The sequence below is a fragment of the Lampetra planeri genome, chromosome 24 (assembly GCF_965212315.1).
Source record: "Lampetra planeri chromosome 24, kcLamPlan1.2.h2, whole genome shotgun sequence".
Classification (NCBI taxonomy): domain Eukaryota; kingdom Metazoa; phylum Chordata; class Hyperoartia; order Petromyzontiformes; family Petromyzontidae; genus Lampetra; species Lampetra planeri.
Window position 1 is genome coordinate 266688 of NC_136130.1, and position 21784 is coordinate 288471.

Below are 21784 nucleotides of genomic sequence, written 5' to 3' on the forward strand. Positions count from 1 at the left end.
GGCATCGCTGAACGCCTGGGTTGTAATCCGGGTTCTCGATTGTAACGAGTTGATGGTCTCAGCCCGGTTACCGATGACTTTCACAGAGGCCCATAGACCTAGGCAGAGACCCATCGCCAGAGAGACTCATCGACTTACATCGACTGAGTTGTGATGAAAGCGGGTTCCTAAGTGTCGTGAGGTGATGGCCTCAGCCCAGTGACCAATGGCCGGACAAGAACAACCTTGACACGAAATGTGTGCTACTTTATCAACCTCGCCTTGTTGCAGCTCTTGAGCATTAACATTTTGCAATTGATTGACAGGCAATGAACACCCTTAGTAGGGCACGTGGGCCCTGACGGCGAGCGGCTCCGTTCGCCGTCACAGGCTGATGCACTGCTCGCTCGCTCGCTAGCTGCATGATACCGAGGGAATTAACGAAGGGATTTAGAGCCAAGGGCTGTTAGCAAGCACCTATTGTGGCCTGTGCGGCACGGCACACGATTGGATGGTGTGGGCAGTGCCACGCTGCTTGGCCGCTTTGGTCTCCCCAACGCGGATGTTTATGTAATGTAGGAACTTGGCAGGAGACGACCTTACGGGTAGCACACTCTTTTATTAACACCAACTTCTCACACGGGTGGCTAACTCCAGCCTTAACCCACAAGGTTTTCCTGGCTACACCCACACGGGCTCTTACGCCCCGTAGCCTCTCGGAACACACCCAGCCGGGGTGTCCGTCTCGACTCTGGGTCCCACAGTCTCGGCCCACATGGGCGTCGGACCACGGGTCCCACAGTCTCGCCTCCGAGCCACACAGGGCCCCGGCCCTGACAAGGACAGCGGGACTAGGGGTCTCAGGGCCTACCTCTTGAACTCCGTCTTCGGTCTTCGACTGGTTACCAACTCCCCGAGTGCTCCCGCGCGTCCCCCTTTATAGTCCCTCATGCGGACGTCGCTGAGAGCACCCACACCAGTTGACCAATCACTGCGCGCTGCCCACGATCCTATTTCCCCCCCTTGTGTCAGCGCGCACAACCCCGCACCCCGCGCCGCCCCGTGATCTCTCACTGTCGGCGAGCGTCAACACCACCACTACATCACCCCCTACCACATAGCTCGCAGCCGACCCGGCTGCTATAAAAAATTGTATTACCTCCCCCCCCTTGTGTGTGCCCCGTAACACAAGCAACAATAACAACACAACACAACAAGAACAATATGTACAACGCGGCGAGCGACAACAATAAATGTGTATGCAAAAAAAAATGACTCGTGCAGCGTCCCTTGATCTCCGAGCGCCCCTTGAACGGGACATTACACCGGGCAGAAGGGGGACGCGGCGGCGAGCTGCAATCTCTTTTTTTTTTTCATGAAAAGTATTGTGTCTTAGCACGAGTCCGCCTGGCCGGTCCGTCGTACGGCACCAGACGCGGTTGACCGTCCGGTGGTGCCGGCAGTCCAGGAAGGCACGGGCCAGGCATCGGAGATCCGCGCGTGCCTCGGGGTGCCGGTTCACGACGGTCAACCGCCGTCAGGTCCGAGACACCTGGGAGTGGGTCAGGTGGAGACACGTGAGGATCAGACTGCGACACATCCCTCCCCGAGTCAACGGCCACATCACACGCTAGGTCGGTACGGCACAAAGGGAGACCCTGCGGTGCCGCGAAGGGTTTCAGCCGGGAGGGGTGTACGTACCAATGGCGTTTTTCCCATTTAATCTGGATACTCTGGGGTCGTGCGATACGCACGATTTCCACCGGTCCCCTCCAAGGTCTCAACAATTTAGGGGACGTAGCCAACGGTGCATGTGGGCAGTGCAGCCAGGCCTTATCGCCTGGTTTCCAATCGTGCGTATACACCTTAGGTGCATGCAATGTTTCGTTAGCGATCTGGCGAGACCTTGAATTCAACCTCGCAGCCTCTCGCGCTTCAGCCAGCTTGGCGATATTAAATTTGATGTGGTGGGCAATTTAGATTTCGCACGTGGCTGGGAAATCCCCAATTGGACATCCATGGCCGGATCGGCCTCCCGCCCATACATGAAAAAAAATGGGGAAAACCCCGTCGCCGCATGAGGGGCCATTCGATAGGCCGCGAGTACCCCAGGTACCTGTAAGTCCCAATCAACCTGATCGTTGCAGACCTGTTGGCACAGCATAGAAGTAATCGTCCTGTTCAGACGTTCAACCATTCCATCAGTCTGCGGGTGGTACGGGGAGGTACGCACTTTCTTTGTACCCAACAGGTCGCACACCTCGCGCAACAAAACGCTCGAAAAATTCTTCCCTTGGTCCGTCAGCAAGCGTTCGGGGGCGCCTTTGTCCAAAACATAGCCCTGGACAAAGGCGTCCGCCACTGCCGCAGCCGACTGGTTGGCGAGTGGCCATGCCATGGGCCATCGGGTGAAGTATTCTACACCAACCAGCAGGTACTTATTACCCCTAGGTGTAGCGGGAAAGGGCCCCAAGATGTCGAGCGCAACCAGTTCGTTCGTGCGCGAAACCTGAATGGATTGTAGCGGTGGATTAGCCGCTATTGGTGGCGGTTTCCTTTGGGCGCACCCCACACATCCCTTAAGGATGTTTGCCACGTCGTTGCCCATACCCGGCCAATAATAGTCCCGTTGGATTAGGGCGAGCGTTTTGTGAAATCCCAAATGCATGAGTCGTTCGTGAGCAGCCAGAACGACCCTACCCCGCATAGCAAATGGCACAACGAGCGCATGACGCCGAGACATATTGTCCCACTTCATCAGGAGGCCCTGTCTGACCACCCAGGAACCGACCCGCGTCTCCCCCCCCCCCCCCCGGGAGCGTTAGCCTTCCGACGCAGCGTGAGTAGGGAGCTGTCGGCCATTTGGAGACGGCCCCACTCGATAAGAGGCAACGCGAGCAACGAGTCCCTCCCCGTGGGAGCGGCGGGCGCGTCGACCCCCGGAGCGTCAGTGGCGGCGAGCAAAACTTCCGCGGGGACGGCAACAGGGGGTTTAACCGCGCCGATCCCAGAAGACATGCACATTCCGAGCGAGGCGGCAATCGCGACAAGGCATCCGCATTCGAGTGCCGCAATCCCTTACGGTAAATCGTCGTGAATTGGTAGTCTTCGAGGATCTCCAGCCATCGGGACAATTGGCCGGAGGGTTGCGCCACCCGCATAGCGTATTGGAGAGCCGCGTGGTCCGTACGAACAGTAAAATGATGGCCGTAGAGATACGGCCTGAATTGCTGTATAAAAAAAACGATCGCTAGCAATTCACGACGTGTTACACAGTAGCGCTGTTCCGCAGGTGACAAAACTCTGCTACCGTAGGCGACCACCCGTTCGACCCCCCCGACCACCTGTGAGAGCACTCCCCCGATACCCGTGTTACTGGCATCCGTGTCAAGCAGGAACGGTTGCGTGAAATCGGGGTAACACAAGGGGGAAGCCCGCACCAAGGCGTCTCGAAGGGAGCAGAACGCAGCTTCCTCTTCCGGCCCCCAGTGAAACCTTACTCCTTTAGCCATCAAAGCGTGTAGGGGCCAGGCTATGGTGGCAAAATGTTCGACAAAACGGCGGTAGTAGGAGGCGAATCCTATGAAGCTGCGGACTTCAGTGACTGAGGTTGGCATTGGCCATGAGCTGACGCAGTGCGTCTTAGCAGGGTCTGTAGAGATCCCTGAACGGCCAACGATATGCCCCAAGTACCTGACCGATTCCCGAAGCAGGTAACATTTAGCCGGTTTAAATTTTAATTTAGCGGAACGCATCCTGAGGAACACCGCTCTCAGTCGCTGGAGGTGCTCCTCGAAAGTCCGGCTGAAAACGATGATATCATCGAGGTAAATCAAACAGGTGTCCCATTGGAGTCCTGACAAAACCAATTCCATGAGCCTCTGGAATGTGGCGGGAGCGGAATGTAAGCCCATGGGCAATCGATTGAATTCAAATAGGCCTCCTGGTGTCCGGAAAGCGGTCTTTGGTTTCGATTCGTCATCAAGGGGCAATTGCCAAAATCCCGAAAGCAGGTCAAGCGTCGAAAAAAACTGTGCTCCCGCCAAGGCATCCAGCGACTCATCCATCCTGGGGAGTGGATACGCGTCGGCCATTGAAATTTTGTTTAGGCGGCGGAAATCCACACAGAACCGCAAGGAACCGTCCTGTTTTTAACAAGGACGATGGGAGCACCCCACGGACTGGAAGAGGGAGAAATGATGTCGGCCGCCAACATGTCATTAACAGCCGACTGCACATGCTCCTTCTCGGCTGGGCTGAGTCGGAAGGGATTCTGCCGAATAGGGGCCGCGTCACCCGTCGCTATGTGGTGGCGCAACAGGTCTGTGCAGCCAATATCGTACTTGTGTCTGCTAAACACGTCAGCGAATTCGAGTAGCAGGCCCCTCAACGCTCCCAACTGCACACTAGACAAGTTACTAGACCCAGCACACAACGAGTCCAACCATTCTGTCCCCTCCTCAAATGGAGGATGCGTATCGAGGCCAGAATCTGCGTGTGCAATGAGCTGTTCATCGACGGGTAGCGGCGCCGCGTGAGCCAGCACCGTGCCCTGTGTAATTACGGCTGGCCGCGACCCCGTATTCAGAACCATAACGAACGGCTCCCTGTCCGCCCGCACCATGGTCTGAGCTACCGCTAAGTCGAGGCCCCCAACAGCTCTGTTTGACGGCCCCAACAGAACACCCTGTTCCGCCGCATCCACCCCGAGGGGTTTTCTCAATCGAAAGGGTACCAACATTTGCGATCCCGGGGGCACCCGTACAGTCTGAATTGCCAGCGCCTGAACTGTAGCACAAACCGTGCGTATTTTTGTAGGACTCGTCAAAAATGCAACCCGCCGTCCCGATGGAAGCTCAATGCAGGCCTGATCGATGAGAATTTTAATGGGCATTTTAGCCAGAAAGTCCGTACCCAGTAAACAAGGAACTGCCAGAGATGGTGATACAAAAATAGGACCCGCCAATTTGATATCGCCAATACAAATAGTCGCCCGAATCTGTCCGATGATTCCCAAAGATCCCCCGTTCGCCGCGTAAAATGGTACGTCCACCGGCAAAAGGGGTCGACATTGGACGGGGAGGATGTTATAAATAAGGTCCGAAATGATAGTGGCTGACGCACCCGTGTCCACCAGCACCCGGACCTCAACCCCGTCAATAAAACCCGTTAGCACGGACGACCCGGCCGACGCAGCCACTATCCTGTGGGCCAATTCGGACCATTCGACTGCTTTCGGGCCGTGTACGAACCCCCCTCGCCGAACCGAATCCCCGGTACCCATACGCGGTCCCCCCACCGCGAAGCGGCAACCCGAGTGTGCCGTGTATGTGGACCGAGCGTGTGGGGTGCCGCGACTTGCCGGGGTTAGCTGGGACGACTTGGGGCCTTGGTCGTCGTCCGGACGTGGCCCCGTGGCACGCTGACACGGAGCCCGGCACCCGGACGCGACGTGACCCCGAAGGCCGCAGTTGTAACACATGACGAGGGACGTCGTAGGTTTCGGTTGCTCCAGCTTGCGGGACGAACGTGTGGGCGAACGACCACCCAATCTCCACTCCCCCGGTCTCGACACGGTGAAGGCCTCCTCCCGAGCCGTAGCAGTCTGAGGCTCGGCGACCGTCGCGGCAGTTGCCGCGATCCCCGCCGATGCACAGACGACCGTCCGCTTGCGCTTGAGGACCTCGTGTGCGTGAATACTTGTAGCAATCCCCTACAAGATTGCTACAAGATTGTAGCAATCTTGTAGCAAGGAGCAGATGTCCATTTTGTCCGCCGTATTGATGGGGACTCCCAGGTCGTGAGCCAACGCCAGCAGCTGCTCTGTCACCATGGCGTCCTTCCCCTCCTTGTCCATGCGGGGAAAAGCGGCGTCCGCCAGGGTGAGCAGCGCCGTGCGATAGGCGAGCGTAGTTTCTCCAACCATCTTGCGCCGTTCGTAGAACTGGTGGCGACAGGTCGAGGGCGGTCCGAACACCTTAGCCATTAGATGTAGCGCGGCCTGGAGCGTTGAGCGGGACGACCTTGGGGTGGATGTGAAGGCCGCAAGCGCGTCGTCGTCGAGCGTCGCTGGCAGCGCGCGTAGGGCAGTGGTGTCGGACCACCCCGACATCTCTTGATGTGCGAGGAACCTTCGTTGGAAGGCCCCCCAGTCGCCCCCGTCTGCCTTGAACGCCGTCAGCGCGGGCAGTCGTTGCTGGAAGACCTGGTCGTCGTCCTCCGAAGAATGCTTTTCCCGTGCGCCGCTGTGGTTGACGAAAATGTCGGCTCCGTCGGCAGGCGCATGGTGGAGAGCTCTGGCGCGCGCCGATGACGCGGGCTGTTCAGAGTGGAGGTCTCCGACCACGTGGTGTCCACGCTTCCCGCCAACCGATGGTGGACCCTCAAAAATGGCGCCAATTTCAAAACTTTCGGCGCGAAGCGCATTCTGGTGGGATCCCTCCGGCCGCGCTCCCTCCTCCAACCTCGTAGTCGTCCTCCCGTCTGCTGAAACGGTGATTTCCGCCAAAATTGAAGCGGCGGCGAGCAGCAACTCCGCCAGGCGGGAGTGTGCATCCTGTAGGCCGGTGTCGGAGGCGAGCGGAGCGTCGGCCATCGCCGCGAAGTGCTGCATCGGCGGCAACTCCTCGTCCTCGCATTCCGAGGTTTGTGGCTCCGGTACGCCGTTGTCTTCCCGATCTCGCTCGTGGGTACGGGTAGTCTTCCTAGTATCCATCCTTTTGAAGACAGGTTTACTTCTGACGCCAGTTGTAATGTAGGAACTTGGCGGGAGACGACCTTACGGGTAGCACACTCTTTTATTAACACCAACTTCTCACACGGGTGGCTAACTCCAGCCTTAACCCACAAGGTTTTCCTGGCTACACCCACACGGGCTCTTACGCCCCGTAGCCTCTCGGAACACACCCAGCCGGGGTGTCCGTCTCGACTCTGGGTCCCACAGTCTCGGCCCACATGGGCGTCGGACCACGGGTCCCACAGTCTCGCCTCCGAGCCACACAGGGCCCCGGCCCTGACAAGGACAGCGGGACTAGGGGTCTCAGGGCCTACCTCTTGAACTCCGTCTTCGGTCTTCGACTGGTTACCAACTCCCCGAGTGCTCCCGCGCGTCCCCCTTTATAGTCCCTCATGCGGACGTCGCTGAGAGCACCCACACCAGTTGACCAATCACTGCGCGCTGCCCACGATCCTATTTCCCCCCCTTGTGTCAGCGCGCACAACCCCGCACCCCGCGCCGCCCCGTGATTTCTCACTGTCGGCGCGCGTCAACACCACCACTACATTTACATACCGCACCAGGTACTCGTTTAAGGCTGAGTCGACCTTGGGGGGACCCAGGACCAGTTCACAATTCCTTCACCGATGTTGGCTGTGAACGGGAATCAAACTCGGGTCGCTGGGTTCGTGGCGCAGTGCGCTAACCACTGTGCCACCGCTCCCCACACTCGGCGCTTGTCCCCTGTGCCACCTGCATGCCGCACCCCGTGGTACAGAAGGCGTGGAGACCGCGCGCCCAATCCGATTGTTGACATTCACATTCTGTTCACAGGGAATAGGCGTGCGGGCGAGAGAGACGCGTGCACGCGTGTGGTAGATGCGTGTGAGATACATGTGTGAGGTGTGTGTGTGGGTTGAACGTTTTTCGCATCTTACATAGCTAACTGTGCAAATCGGAGGTGCGGGGAAGGACAACAAACTAAACCCAAAAAGCAGTTCTAATATCGTAAGGAAGAGCGTTCCAGACGTCCACAGTTCATCTGAAAGCACGTGATGCAAATATGCGCGTACACGCGTGTGGAATGCGTGTACACGTGGGTGAGATGCGTGTACACGCGTGTGATATGTAAGGACGTTTCATTGTATACGTACTTGTCTGTACTGGATATGATGCAACGTAAAGCAACAGTCTGGGTGAATGATGATGACACGGCACTGACCAATTCACTCTGGCCACTCGCTCAGCAGCGGCTAGTCGCCTCCTTATCACTCTTCTATCGCTACTACTACCGTGGGTTAACTGTCACCGTGACTTCACTTGTTGATGCCTCCACCCACTCACCGGCCCACTCACTGACTCCCCTACTCACCCACCTACTTACCTAATCACACACCTACTCACCCACCCACTCCCCACCCACTCATTCACCTACTCACCCACTCACATACCTACTCACCCACTCGCCCACCCATTCTTTCACCCACTCACCCACCTACTCACCCACCCACTCGCCCACCTACTCACTCACCCAGCCACTCACACACCTACTCACCCACCTACTCACTCACCCATCCACTCACCCACCCACTCACCGACCTACTCACCCACTCACTCACCCACTCACACACTTACTCGGTCACCCAGCCACTCACCCACCTACTCACCCTCTCACCACACAACAGGTCACGACACTTCTCTTTCTGCTTCTTTCTTCACACCGCTCCTCTTTGGACCTCCCTCCTCCCATCAATCATCATCATCACCACCATCTCTCTCCCCAAATTCGGACAACAATAATAACCTCCCTCAATTCAAGAATCGCGTTGCACTCTCGTCTATTACGAGTGTGGCAGTGCTGTTTGTTGCTGGTCGCTTGACGGTTTGGGGTCTTGTGGGGAATTTGCTTTGCGACTGGATTAAAAAGAACATTTTTAAAAAGCAAATTGTCTATCCGACGTGAGTTTGAGACGCGCGCGAGTGAGATCTCATTCGGAGTCGGTGAAGGCATTAAGAGCAGGACCCGTCTCCGATCTGCTGACGATGTCGCCTCTGTGACGGAGGCGGTGGCCGAGAGGCATTCAACCGATCGTCGTCCCGTGTTGCCCAGCGGGACGGGGGTATTTGTTGCACTTCAGGCAACGTGACCGGCACGGGCAACGTGACCGGCACGGGCAACGTGACTGGCACGCGACGGGCAGAGGCAGCGGCGAGGAGGAGGCAACCGGCTCCCGCCCATTCCTCGAAGAGAGCGGTGCACGGTCACCCACGTCAGAACCTCACCAGGCCGATGTGCCCCACATCTCCTGAGTGGTTGGGAAATCAACGACATGAGCGACAGTGCTGCGCTGGTGGCCGTCCAAACCAGACAATGGGCCCGCAGCAGAGCACTGCGCTCCTTCAGTGGAGGAGGAACAAAACTACTGAAGCCCTCTCGTCGTGGTCATTGACACCTAGCACCTGCACATTGACACCTGAACATTGACACCTAGCACCTGAACATTGACACCTATCATCTGAACATTGACACCTAGCACCTGAACATTGACACCTAGCTCCTGCACATTGACACCTAGCACCTGCACATTGACACCTAGCTCCTGAACACTGACACTAATCACCTGCACATTGACACCTATCACCTGAACACTGACACCTAGCTCCTGAACATTGGCACCTAGCACCTGCATATTGACACCTAGCACCTGAACATTGACACCTAGCTCCTAAACATTGACACCTAGCACCTGCACATTGACACTTAGCTCCTGCACATTGACACCTAGCAGCTGCACATTGACACCTAGCTCCTGCACATTGACACCTAGCACCTGCACATTGACACCTAGCTCCTGCACATTGACACGTAGCACCTGCACATTGACACCTAACTCCTGCACGTTGACACTAGCACCTGCACATTGACACCTATCACCTGAACATTGACACCTAGCACCTGCACATTGACACCTAGCACCTGAACATTGACACCTAGCACCTGCACATTGATATTTAGCTCCTGCACATTGACACCTAGTACCTGAACATTGACACGTAGCTCCTGCACATTGACACCTAGCTCCTGCACATTGACACCTAGTACCTGCACATTGACACCTAGCACCTGCACATTGACACCTAGCACCTGCACATTGACACCTAGCACCTGAACATTGACACCTAGTACCTGTGTAGTGGTGGTGTTGACGCGCGCCGACAGTGAGAGATCACGGGGCGGCGCGGGGTGCGGGGTTGTGCGCGCTGACACAAGGGGGGGAAATAGGATCGTGGGCAGCGCGCAGTGATTGGTCAACTGGTGTGGGTGCTCTCAGCGACGTCCGCATGAGGGACTATAAAGGGGGACGCGCGGGAGCACTCGGGGAGTTGGTAACCAGTCGAAGACCGAAGACGGAGTTCAAGAGGTAGGCCCTGAGACCCCTAGTCCCGCTGTCCTTGTCAGGGCCGGGGCCCTGTGTGGCTCGGAGGCGAGACTGTGGGACCCGTGGTCCGACGCCCATGTGGGCCGAGACTGTGGGACCCAGAGTCGAGACGGACACCCCGGCTGGGTGTGTTCCGAGAGGCTACGGGGCGTAAGAGCCCGTGTGGGTGTAGCCAGGAAAACCTTGTGGGTTAAGGCTGGAGTTAGCCACCCGTCCCCTCGGATCGCAAATGTTGGTACCCCTTCGATTGAGAAAACCCCTCGGGGTGTATGCGGCGGAACAGGGTGTTCTGTTGGGGCCGTCAAACAGAGCTGTTGGGGGCCTCGACTTAGCGGTAGCTCAGACCATGGTGCGGGTGGGACAGGGAGCCGTTCGTTATGGTTCTGAATACGGGGTCGCGCCAGCCGTAATTACACAGGGCACGGTGCTGGCTCACGCGGCGCCGCTACCCGTCGATGAACAGCTCGTTGCACACGCAGATTCTGGCCTCGATACGCATCCTCCATTTGAGGAGGGGACAGAATGGTTGGACTCGTTGTGTGCTGGGTCTAGTAACTTGTCTAGTGTGCAGTTGGGAGCATTGAGGGGCCTGCTACTCGAATTCGCTGACGTGTTTAGCAGACACAAGTACGATATTGGCTGCACAGACCTGTTGCGCCACCACATAGCGACGGGTGACGCGGCCCCTATTCGGCAGAATCCCTTCCGACTCAGCCCAGCCGAGAAGGAGCATGTGCAGTCGGCTGTTAATGACATGTTGGTGGCCAACATCATTTCGCCCTCTTCCAGTCCATGGGGTGCTCCCATCGTCCTTGTCAAAAAACAGGACGGTTCCTTGCGGTTCTGTGTGGATTTCCGCCGCCTAAACAAAATCTCAATGGCCGAGGCGTATCCACTCCCCAGGATGGATGAGTCGTTGGATGCCTTGGCGGGAGCACAGTTTTTTTCGACCCTTCACCTGCTTTCGGGATTTTGGCAATTGCCCCTTGATGACGAATCGAAACCAAAGACCGCTTTCCGGACACCAGGAGGCCTATTTGAATTCAATCGAATGCCCATGGGCTTACATTCCGCTCCCGCCACGTTCCAGAGGCTCATGGAATTGGTTTTGTCAGGACTCCAATGGGACACCTGTTTGATTTACCTCGATGATATCATCGTTTTCAGCCGGACTTTCGAGGAGCACCTCCAGCGACTGAGAGCGGTGTTCCTCAGGATGCGTTCCGCTAAATTAAAATTTAAACCGGCTAAATGTTACCTGCTTCGGGAATCGGTCAGGTACTTGGGGCATATCGTTGGCCGTTCAGGGATCTCTACAGACCCTGCTAAGACGCACTGCGTCAACTCATGGCCAACGCCAACCTCAGTCACTGAAGTCCGCAGCTTCATAGGATTCGCCCCCTACTACCGCCGTTTTGTCGAACATTTTGCCACCATAGCCTGGCCCCTACACGCTTTGACGGCTAAAGGAGTAAGGTTTCACTGAGGGCCGGAAGAGGAGGCTGCGTTCTGCTCCCTTCGAGACGCCTTGGTGCGGGCTCCCCCCTTGTGTTACCCCGATTTCACGCAACCGTTCCTGCTTGACACGGATGCCAGTAACACGGGTATCGGGGGAGTGCTCTCACAGGTGGTCGGGGGGGTCGAACGGGTGGTCGCCTACGGTAGCAGAGTTTTGTCACCTGCGGAACAGCGCTACTGTGTAACACGTCGTGAATTGCTAGCGATCGTTTTTTTTATACAGCAATTCAGGCCGTATCTCTACGGCCGTCATTTTACTGTTCGTACGGACCACGCGGCTCTCCAATACGCTATGCGGGTGGCGCAACCCTCCGGCCAATTGTCCCGATGGCTGGAGGTCCTCCAAGACTACCAATTCACGACGATTTACCGTAAGGGATTGCAGCACTCGAATGCGGATGCCTTGTCGCGATTGCCGCCTCGCTCGGAATGCGCATGTCTTATGTAATCGGCGCGGTGTAAACCCCCTGTCGCCGTCCCCGCGGAAGTTTTGCTCGCCGCCACTGACGCTCCGGGGGTCGACGCGCCCACCGCTCCCACGGGGAGGGACTCGTTGCTCGCGTTGCCTCTTATCGAGTGGGGACGTCTCCAAATGGCCGACAGCTCCCTACTCACGCTGCGTCGGAAGGCTGACGCTCCCGGGGGGGGGGGGGGAGACGCGGGTCGGTTCCTGGGTGGTCAGACAGGGCCTCCTGATGAAGTGGGACAATATGTCTCGGCGTCATGCGCTCGTTGTGCCATTTGCTATGCGGGGTAGGGTCGTTCTGGCTGCTCACGAACGACTCATGCATTTGGGATTTCACAAAACGCTCGCCCTAATCCAACGGGACTATTATTGGCCGGGTATGGGCAACGACGTGGCAAACATCCTTAAGGGATGTGTGGGGTGCACCCAAAGGAAACCGCCACCAATAGCGGCTAATCCACCACTACAATCCATTCAGGTTTCGCGCACGATCAAACTGGTTGCGCTCGACATCTTGGGGCCCTTTCCCGCTACACCTAGGGGTAATAAGTACCTGCTGGTTGGCGTAGAATACTTCACCCGATGGCCCATGGCATGGCTACTCGCCAACCAGTCGGCTGCGCAGTGGCGGACGCCTTTGTCCAGGGCTATGTTTTGGACAAAGGCGCCCACGAACGCTTGCTGACGGACCAAGGGAAGAATTTTTCGAGCGTTTTGTTGCGCGAGGTGTGCGACCTGTTGGGTACAAAGAAAGTGCATACCTCCCCGTACCACCCGCAGACTGATGGATGGTTGAACGTCTGAACAGGACGATTACTTCTATGGTGTGCCAACAGATCTGCAACGATCAGGTTGATTGGGACTTACAGGTACCTGGGGTACTCGCGGCCTATCGAATGGCCCCTCATGCGGCGACGGGGTTTTCCCCATTTTTTCTGATGTATGGGCGGGAGGCCGATCCGGCCATGGATGTCCAACTGGGGATTTCCCAGCCACGTGCGAAATCTAAATTGGCCGACTACATCAAATTTAATATCGCCAAGCTGGCTGAAGCGCGAGAGGCTGCGAGGTTGAATTCAAGGTCTCGCCAGATCGCTAACGAAACATTGCATGCACGTAAGGTGTATACCACGATTGGAAACCAGGCGATAAGGCCTGGCTGCACTGCCCACATGCACCATTGGCTACGTCCCCTAAATTGTTGAGACCATGGAGGGGACCGGTGGAAATCGTGTGTATCGCACGACCACAGAGTATCCAGATTAAATGGGAAAAACGCCATTGGTACGTACACCCCTCCCGGCTGAAACCCTTCGCGGCACCGCAGGGTCTCCCTTTGTGCCGTACCGACCGAGCGTGTGATGTGGCCGTCGACTCGGGGAGGGATGTGTCGCAGTCTGATCCTCACGTGTCTCCACCTGACCCACTCCCAGGTGTCTCGGACCTGACGGCGGTTGACCGTCGTGAACCGGAACCCCGAGGCACGCGCGGATCTCCGATGCCTGGCCCGTGCCTTCCTGGACTGCCGGCACCACCGGACGGTCAACCGCGTCTGGTGCCGTACGACGGACCGGCCAGGCGGACTCGTGCTAAGACACAACACTTTTCATGAAAAAAACAAAAAAACAACCGAGATTGCAGCTCGCCGCCGCGTCCCCCTTCTGCCCGGTGTAATGTCCCGTTCAAGGGGCGTTCGGAGATCAAGGGAGGCTGCACGAGTCATTTTTTTTTTGCATACACATTTATTGTTGTCGCTCGCCGCGTTGTACATATTGCTCTTGTTGTGTTGTGTTGTTGTTGTTGTTGTTGCTTGTGTTACGGGGCACACACAAGGGGGGGGAGGTAATACAATTTTTTATAGCAGCCGGGTCGGCTGCAAGCTATGTGGTAGGGGGTGATGTAGTGGTGGTGTTGACGTGCACCGACAGTGAGAGATCACGGGGCGGCGCGGGGTGCGGGGTTGTGCGCGCTGACACAAGGGGGGGAAATAGGATCATGGGCAGCGCGCAGTGATTGGTCAACTGGTGTGGGTGCTCTCAGCGACGTCCGCATGAGGGACTATAAAGGGGGACGCGCGGGAGCACTCGGGGAGTTGGTAACCAGTCGAAGACCGAAGACGGAGTTCAAGAGGTAGGCCCTGAGACCCCTAGTCCCGCTGTCCTTGTCAGGGCCGGGACCCTGTGTGGCTCGGAGGCAAGACTGTGGCACCCGTGGTCCGACGCCCATGTGGGCCGAGACTGTGGGACCCAGAGTCGAGACGGACACCCTGGCTGGGTGTGTTCCGAGAGGCTACGGGGCGTAAGAGCCCGTGTGAGTGTAGCCAGGAAAACATTGTGGGTTAAGGCTGGAGTTAGCCACCCGTGTGAGAAGTTGGTGTTAATAAAAGAGTGTGCTACCCGTAAGGTCGTCTCCCGCCAAGTTCCTACATTACACCTGAACATTGACACCAAGCACCTGCACATTGACACCTAGCACCTGCACATTGACACCTAGCTCCTGCACATTGACACCTAGCACCTGCACATTGACACCTTGCTCCTGAACATTGACACCTAGCTCCTGCACATTGACACCTAGCACCTGAACATTGACACCTAGCACCTGAACATTGACACCTAGCTCCTGCACATTGACGTACATAGCACCTGCACATTGACACCTAGCACCTGCACATTGACACCTAGCATCTGCACATTGACACCTAGCACCTGCACATTGACACTTAGCTCCTGCACATTGACACCTAGCAGCTGCACTTTGACACCTAGCTCCTGCACATTGACACCTAGCAGCTGCACATTGACACCCACCACCTGAACATTGACACCTAGCACCTGCACATTGACACCTAGCTCCTGCACATTGACATGTAGCACCTGCACATTGACACCTAGCTCCTGCACATTGACACCTAGCACCTGCACATTGACACCTATCACCTGAACATTGACACCTAGCACCTGCACATTGACACCTAGCAACTGAACATTGACACCTAGCACCTGCACATTGACACCTAGCTCCTGCACATTGACACCTAGCACCTGAACATTGACACGTAGCTCCTGCACATTGACAACTAGCTCCTGCACATTGACACCTAGCACCTGAACATTGACACCTAGCACCTGCACATTGACACCTAGCACCTGAACATTGACACCTAGCACCTGCATATTGACACCTAGCTCCTGCACATTGAGACCTAGCACCTGCACATTGACACCTAGCTCCTGCACATTGACACCTAGCACCTGCACATTGACACCTTGCTCCTGCACATTGACAGCTAGCACCTGAACATTGACACCTAGCTCCTGCACATTGACACCTAGCACTGAACATTGACACCTAGCACCTGAACATTGACACCTAGCTCCTGCACATTGACACCTAGCACTTGCACATTGACACCTAGCACCTGCACATTGACACCTAGCACCTGCACATTGACACCTAGCACCTAAACATTGATACCTAGCACCTGAACATTGACACCTAGCTCCTGAACATTGACACCTAGCTCCTGCACATTGAAACCTAGCACCTGCAAATTGACACCTAGCACCTGCACATTGACACCTTGCACCTGCACATTGACACCTAGCATCTGAACATTGACACCTAGCTCCTACACATTGACACCTAGCACCTGCACATTGACACCTAGCACCTGCACATTGACACCTATCACCTGAACATTGACACCTAGCACCTGCACATTGACACCTAGCACCTGCACATTGACACCTAGCACCTGCACATTGACACCTAGATCCTGCACATTGACACCTAGCACCTGCACATTGACACCTAGCACCTGCACATTGACACCTAGCACCTGAACATTGACACCTAGCACCTGCACATTGACACCTAGCACCTAAACATTGACACCTAGCACCTGAACATTGACAGCTAGCTCCTGCACGTTGACACCTAGCACCTGCACATTGACACCTAGCACCTGCACATTGACACCTAGCACCTGCACATTGACACTTAGCACCTTAACATTGATACCTAGCACCTGAACATTGACACCTAGCTCCTGAACATTGACACCAAGCACCTGCACATTGACACCTATCACCTAAACATTGACACCTAACACCTGAACATTGACACCTAGCACCTGAACATTGACACCTAGCTGCTGCACATTGACAACTAGCACCTTAACATTGACACCTAACACCTGAACATTGACACCTAGTACCTGAACATTGACACCTAGCTCCTGCACATTGACACCTAGCACGTGCGCATTGACACCTAGCTCCTGCACATTGACACCTAGCACCTGCACATTGACACCTAGTACCTGAACATTGACACCTAGTACCTGAACATTGACACCTAGCACCTGAACATTGACACCTAGCTCCTGCACATTGACACCTAGCACCTGCACATTGACACCTACCACCTGCACATTGACACCTAGCACCTAAACATTGATACCTAGCACCTGAACATTGACACCTAGCTCCTGAACATTGACACCTAGCTCCTGCACATTGAAACCTAGCACCTGCAAATTGACACCTAGCACCTGCACATTGACACCTTGCACCTGCACATTGACACCTAGCATCTGAACATTGACACCTAGCTCCTACACATTGACACCTAGCACCTGCACATTGACACCTATCACCTGAACATTGACACCTAGCACCTGCACATTGACACCTAGCACCTGCACATTGACACCTAGCACCTGCACATTGACACCTAGATCCTGCACAGACACCTAGCACCTGCACATTGACACCTAGAACCTGCACATTGACACCTAGCACCTGAACATTGACACCTAGCACCTGCACATTGACACCTAGCACCTAAACATTGACACCTAGCACCTGAACATTGACAGCTAGCTCCTGCACATTGACACCTAGCACCTGCACATTGACACCTAGCACCTGCACATTGACACCTAGCACCTTAACATTGATACCTAGCACCTGAACATTGACACCTAGCTCCTGAACATTGACACCTAGCACCTGCACATTGACACCTATCACCTAAACATTGACACCTAACACCTGAACATTGACACCTAGCACCTGAACATTGACACCTAGCTCCTGCACATTGACACCTAGCTCCTGCACATTGACAACTAGCACCTTAACATTGACACCTAACACCTGAACATTGACACCTAGTACCTGAACATTGACACCTAGCTCCTGCACATTGACACCTAGCACGTGCACATTGACACCTAGCTCCTGCACATTGACACCTAGCACCTGCACATTGACACCTAGCACCTGAACATTGACACCTAGTACCTGAACATTGACACCTAGCTCCTGAACATTGACACCTAGCACCTGCACATTGACACCTAGCACCTGAACATCGACACCTAGTACCTGCACATTGACACCTAGTACCTGAACATTGACACCTATAACCTGAGCATTGACACCTATCACCTGAACATTGACACCTAGCACCTGAACATTGGCACCCAGTACCTGAACATTGACACCTAGCACCTGCACATTGACACCTAGCACCTGAACATTGACACCTAGCACCTAAACATTGACACCTACCTCCTGAACATTGACACCTAGCACCTGAGCATTGACACCTAGCACCTGAACATTGACACCTATCACCTGCACATTGACACCTATGACCTGAACATTGGCACCTAGCCCCTGAACATTGACACCTAGCACCTGCAGATTGACACCTAGCACATGCACATTGACATCTATTTCCAGCACATTGACACATACCACCTGAATATTGACACCTAGCACCTGCACATTGACACCTAGCTCCTGCACATTGACACCTAGCACCTGCACATTGACACCTAGCACCTGCACATTGACACCTAGCACCTGCACATTGACACCTAGCACCTTAACATTGATACCTAGCACCTGAACATTGACACCTAGCTCCTGAACATTGACACCTAGCACCTGCACATTGACACCTATCACCTAAACATTGACACCTAACACCTGAACATTGACATCTAGCACCTGAACATTGACACCTAGCTCCTGCACATTGACACCTAGCTCCTGCACATTGACAACTAGCACCTTAACATTGACACCTAACACCTGAACATTGACACCTAGTACCTGAACATTGACACCTAGCTCCTGCACATTGACACCTAGCACGTGCACATTGACACCTAGCTCCTGCACATTGACACCTAGCACCTGCACATTGACACCTAGCACCTGAACATTGACACCTAGTACCTGAACATTGACACCTAGCTCCTGCACATTGACACCTAGCACCTGAACATTGACACCTAGTACCTGCACATTGACACCTAGTACCTGAACATTGACACCTATAACCTGAGCATTGACACCTAGTACCTGCACATTGACACCTAGTACCTGAACATTGACACCTAGCACCTGCACATTGACACCTAGCACCTGAACATTGACACCTAGTACCTGCACATTGACACCTAGTACCTGAACATTGACACCTATAACCTGAGCATTGACACCTATCACCTGAACATTGACACCTAGCACATGAACATTGGCACCCAGTACCTGAACATTGACACCTAGCACCTGAACATTGACACCTAGCACCTGCACATTGACACCTAGCACCTGAACATTGACACCTAGCACCTAAACATTGACACCTACCTCCTGAACATTGACACCTAGCACCTGAGCATTGACACCTAGCACCTGAACATTGACACCTATCACCTGCACATTGACACCTATGACCTGAACATTGGCACCTAGCCCCTGAACATTGACACCTAGCACCTGCAGATTGACACCTAGCACCTGCACATTGACATCTATTTCCAGCACATTGACACATACCACCTGAATATTGACACCTAGCCCCTGCACATTGACACCTAGCTCCTGCACATTGACAACTAGCACCTGAACATTGACACCTAGCACCTGCACATTGACACCTAGCACCTGAACATTGACACCTAGCACCTGCACATTGACACCTAGCACCTGAACATTGACACCTAGCACATAAACATTGACACCTAGCTTCTGCACATTGACAACTATCACCTGAACATTGACACCTAGCTCCTGTACATTGACACCTAGCATCTGCACATTGACACCTATCACCTGAACATTGACACCTAGAACCTGTACATTGACACCTAGCACCTGCACATTGACACCTAGCACCTGAACATTGACACCTAGCACCTGCACATTGACACCTAGCACCTGCACATTGACACCTAGCTCCTGCACATTGACACCTAGCACCTGCACATTGACACCTATCACCTGAACATTTACACCTAGCACCTGAACATTGACACCTAGCTCCTGAACATTGACACCTAGCACCTGCACATTGACACCTATCACCTGAACATTGACACCTAGTACCTGCACATTGACACCTAGTACCTGAACATTGACACCTATCACCTGAACATTGACACCTATCACCTGAACATTGGCACCTAGTACCTGAACATTGACACGTAGCACCTGAACATTGACACCTAGCACCTGCACATTGACACCTAGCACCTGAACATTGACACCTAGCACCTAAACATTGACACCTACCTCCTGAACATTGACACCTAGCACCTGAGCATTGACACCTAGCACCTGAACATTAACACCTATCACCTGCACATTGACACCTATGACCTGAACATTGGCAACTAGCCCCTGCAGATTGACACCTAGCACCTGCACATTGACATCTATTTCCTGCACATTGACACCTAGCTCCTGCACATTGACATCTAGCACCTGAACATTGACACCTAGCACCTGCACATTTACACCTAGCACCTGCACATTGACACCTAGCACCAGCACATTGACACCTAGCACCTGCACATTGACACCTAGCACCTTAACATTGATACCTATCACCTGAACATTGACACCTAGCTCCTGAACATTGACACCTAGCACCTGCACATTGACACCTATCACCTAAACATTGACACCTAACACCTGAACATTGACACCTAGCACCTGAACATTGACACCTAGCTCCTGCACATTGACACCTAGCTCCTGCACATTGACAACTAGCACCTTAACATTGACACCTAACACCTGAACATTGACACCTAGTACCTGAACATTGACACCTAGCTCCTGCACATTGACACCTAGCACCTGCACATTGACACCTAGCTCCTGCACATTGACACCTAGCACCTGCACATTGACACCTAGCACCTGAACATTGACACCTAGCACCTGAACATTGACACCTAGCTCCTGAACATTGACACCTAGCACCTGCACATTGACACCTAGCACCTGAACATTGACACCTAGTACCTGCACATTGACACCTAGTACCTGAACATTGACACCTATTACCTGAACATTGACACCTACCACCTGAACATTGACACCTAGCACCTGCACATTGACACCTAGCACCTGAACATTGACACCTAGCACCTAAACATTGACACCTACCTCCTGAACATTGACACCTAGCACCTGAGCATTGACACCTATGACCTGAACATTGGCACCTAGCCCCTGAACATTGACACCTAGCACCTGCAGATTGACACCTAGCACCTGCACATTGACACATATTAACTGAAAATTGACACCTAGCTCCTGCACATTGACATCTAGCACCTGAACATTGACACCTAGCACCTGCACATTGACACCTAGCACCTGCACTTGGACACCGAGCACTTGCACATTGACACCTAGAACCTGTACATTGACACCTAGCTCCTGCACATTGACACCTAGCACCTGCACATTGACACCTAGCACCTGAACATTTACACCTAGCACCTGAACATTGACACCTAGCTCCTGAACATTGACACCTAGCACCTGCACATTGACACCTAGCACCTGAACATTGACACCTAGCACCTAAACATTGACACCTACCTCCTGAACATTGACACCTAGCACCTGAGCATTGACACCTAGCACCTGAACATTAACACCTATCACCTGCACATTGACACCTATGACCTGAACATTGGCACCTAGCCCCTGCAGATTGACAACTAGCACCTGCACATTGACATCTATTTCCTGCACATTGACACCTAGCTCCTGCACATTGACATCTAGCACCTGAACATTGACACCTAGCACCTGCACATTGACACCTAGCACCTGCACATTGACACCTAGCACCAGCACATTGACACCTAGCACCTGCACATTGACACCTGGCACCTTAACATTGATACCTAGCACCTGAACATTGACACCTAGCTCCTGAACATTGACACCTAGCACCTGCACATTGACACCTATCACCTAAACATTGACACCTAACACCTGAACATTGACACCTAGCACCTGAACATTGACACCTAGCTCCTGCACATTGACACCTAGCTCCTGCACATTGACAACTAGCACCTTAACATTGACACCTAACACCTGAACATTGACACCTAGTACCTGAACATTGACACCTAGCTCCTGCACATTGACATCTAGCACCTGCACATTGACACCTAGCTCCTGCACATTGACACCTAGCACCTGCACATTGACACCTAGCACCTGAACATTGGCACCTAGCACCTGAACATTGACACCTAGCTCCTGAACATTGACACCTAGCACCTGCACATTGACACCTAGCACCTGAACATTGACACCTAGTACCTGCACATTG

General features: G+C 54.1%; 1 protein-coding gene across 1 annotated transcript in view; it reads right to left on the reverse strand.

Moving 5' to 3' along the window:
- LOC144726624 (uncharacterized) overlaps positions 1-21784 on the reverse strand; it is a 123591-nt gene that overhangs the window by 12582 nt on the left and 89225 nt on the right. The gene's annotated exons all lie outside the window — the stretch shown is intronic.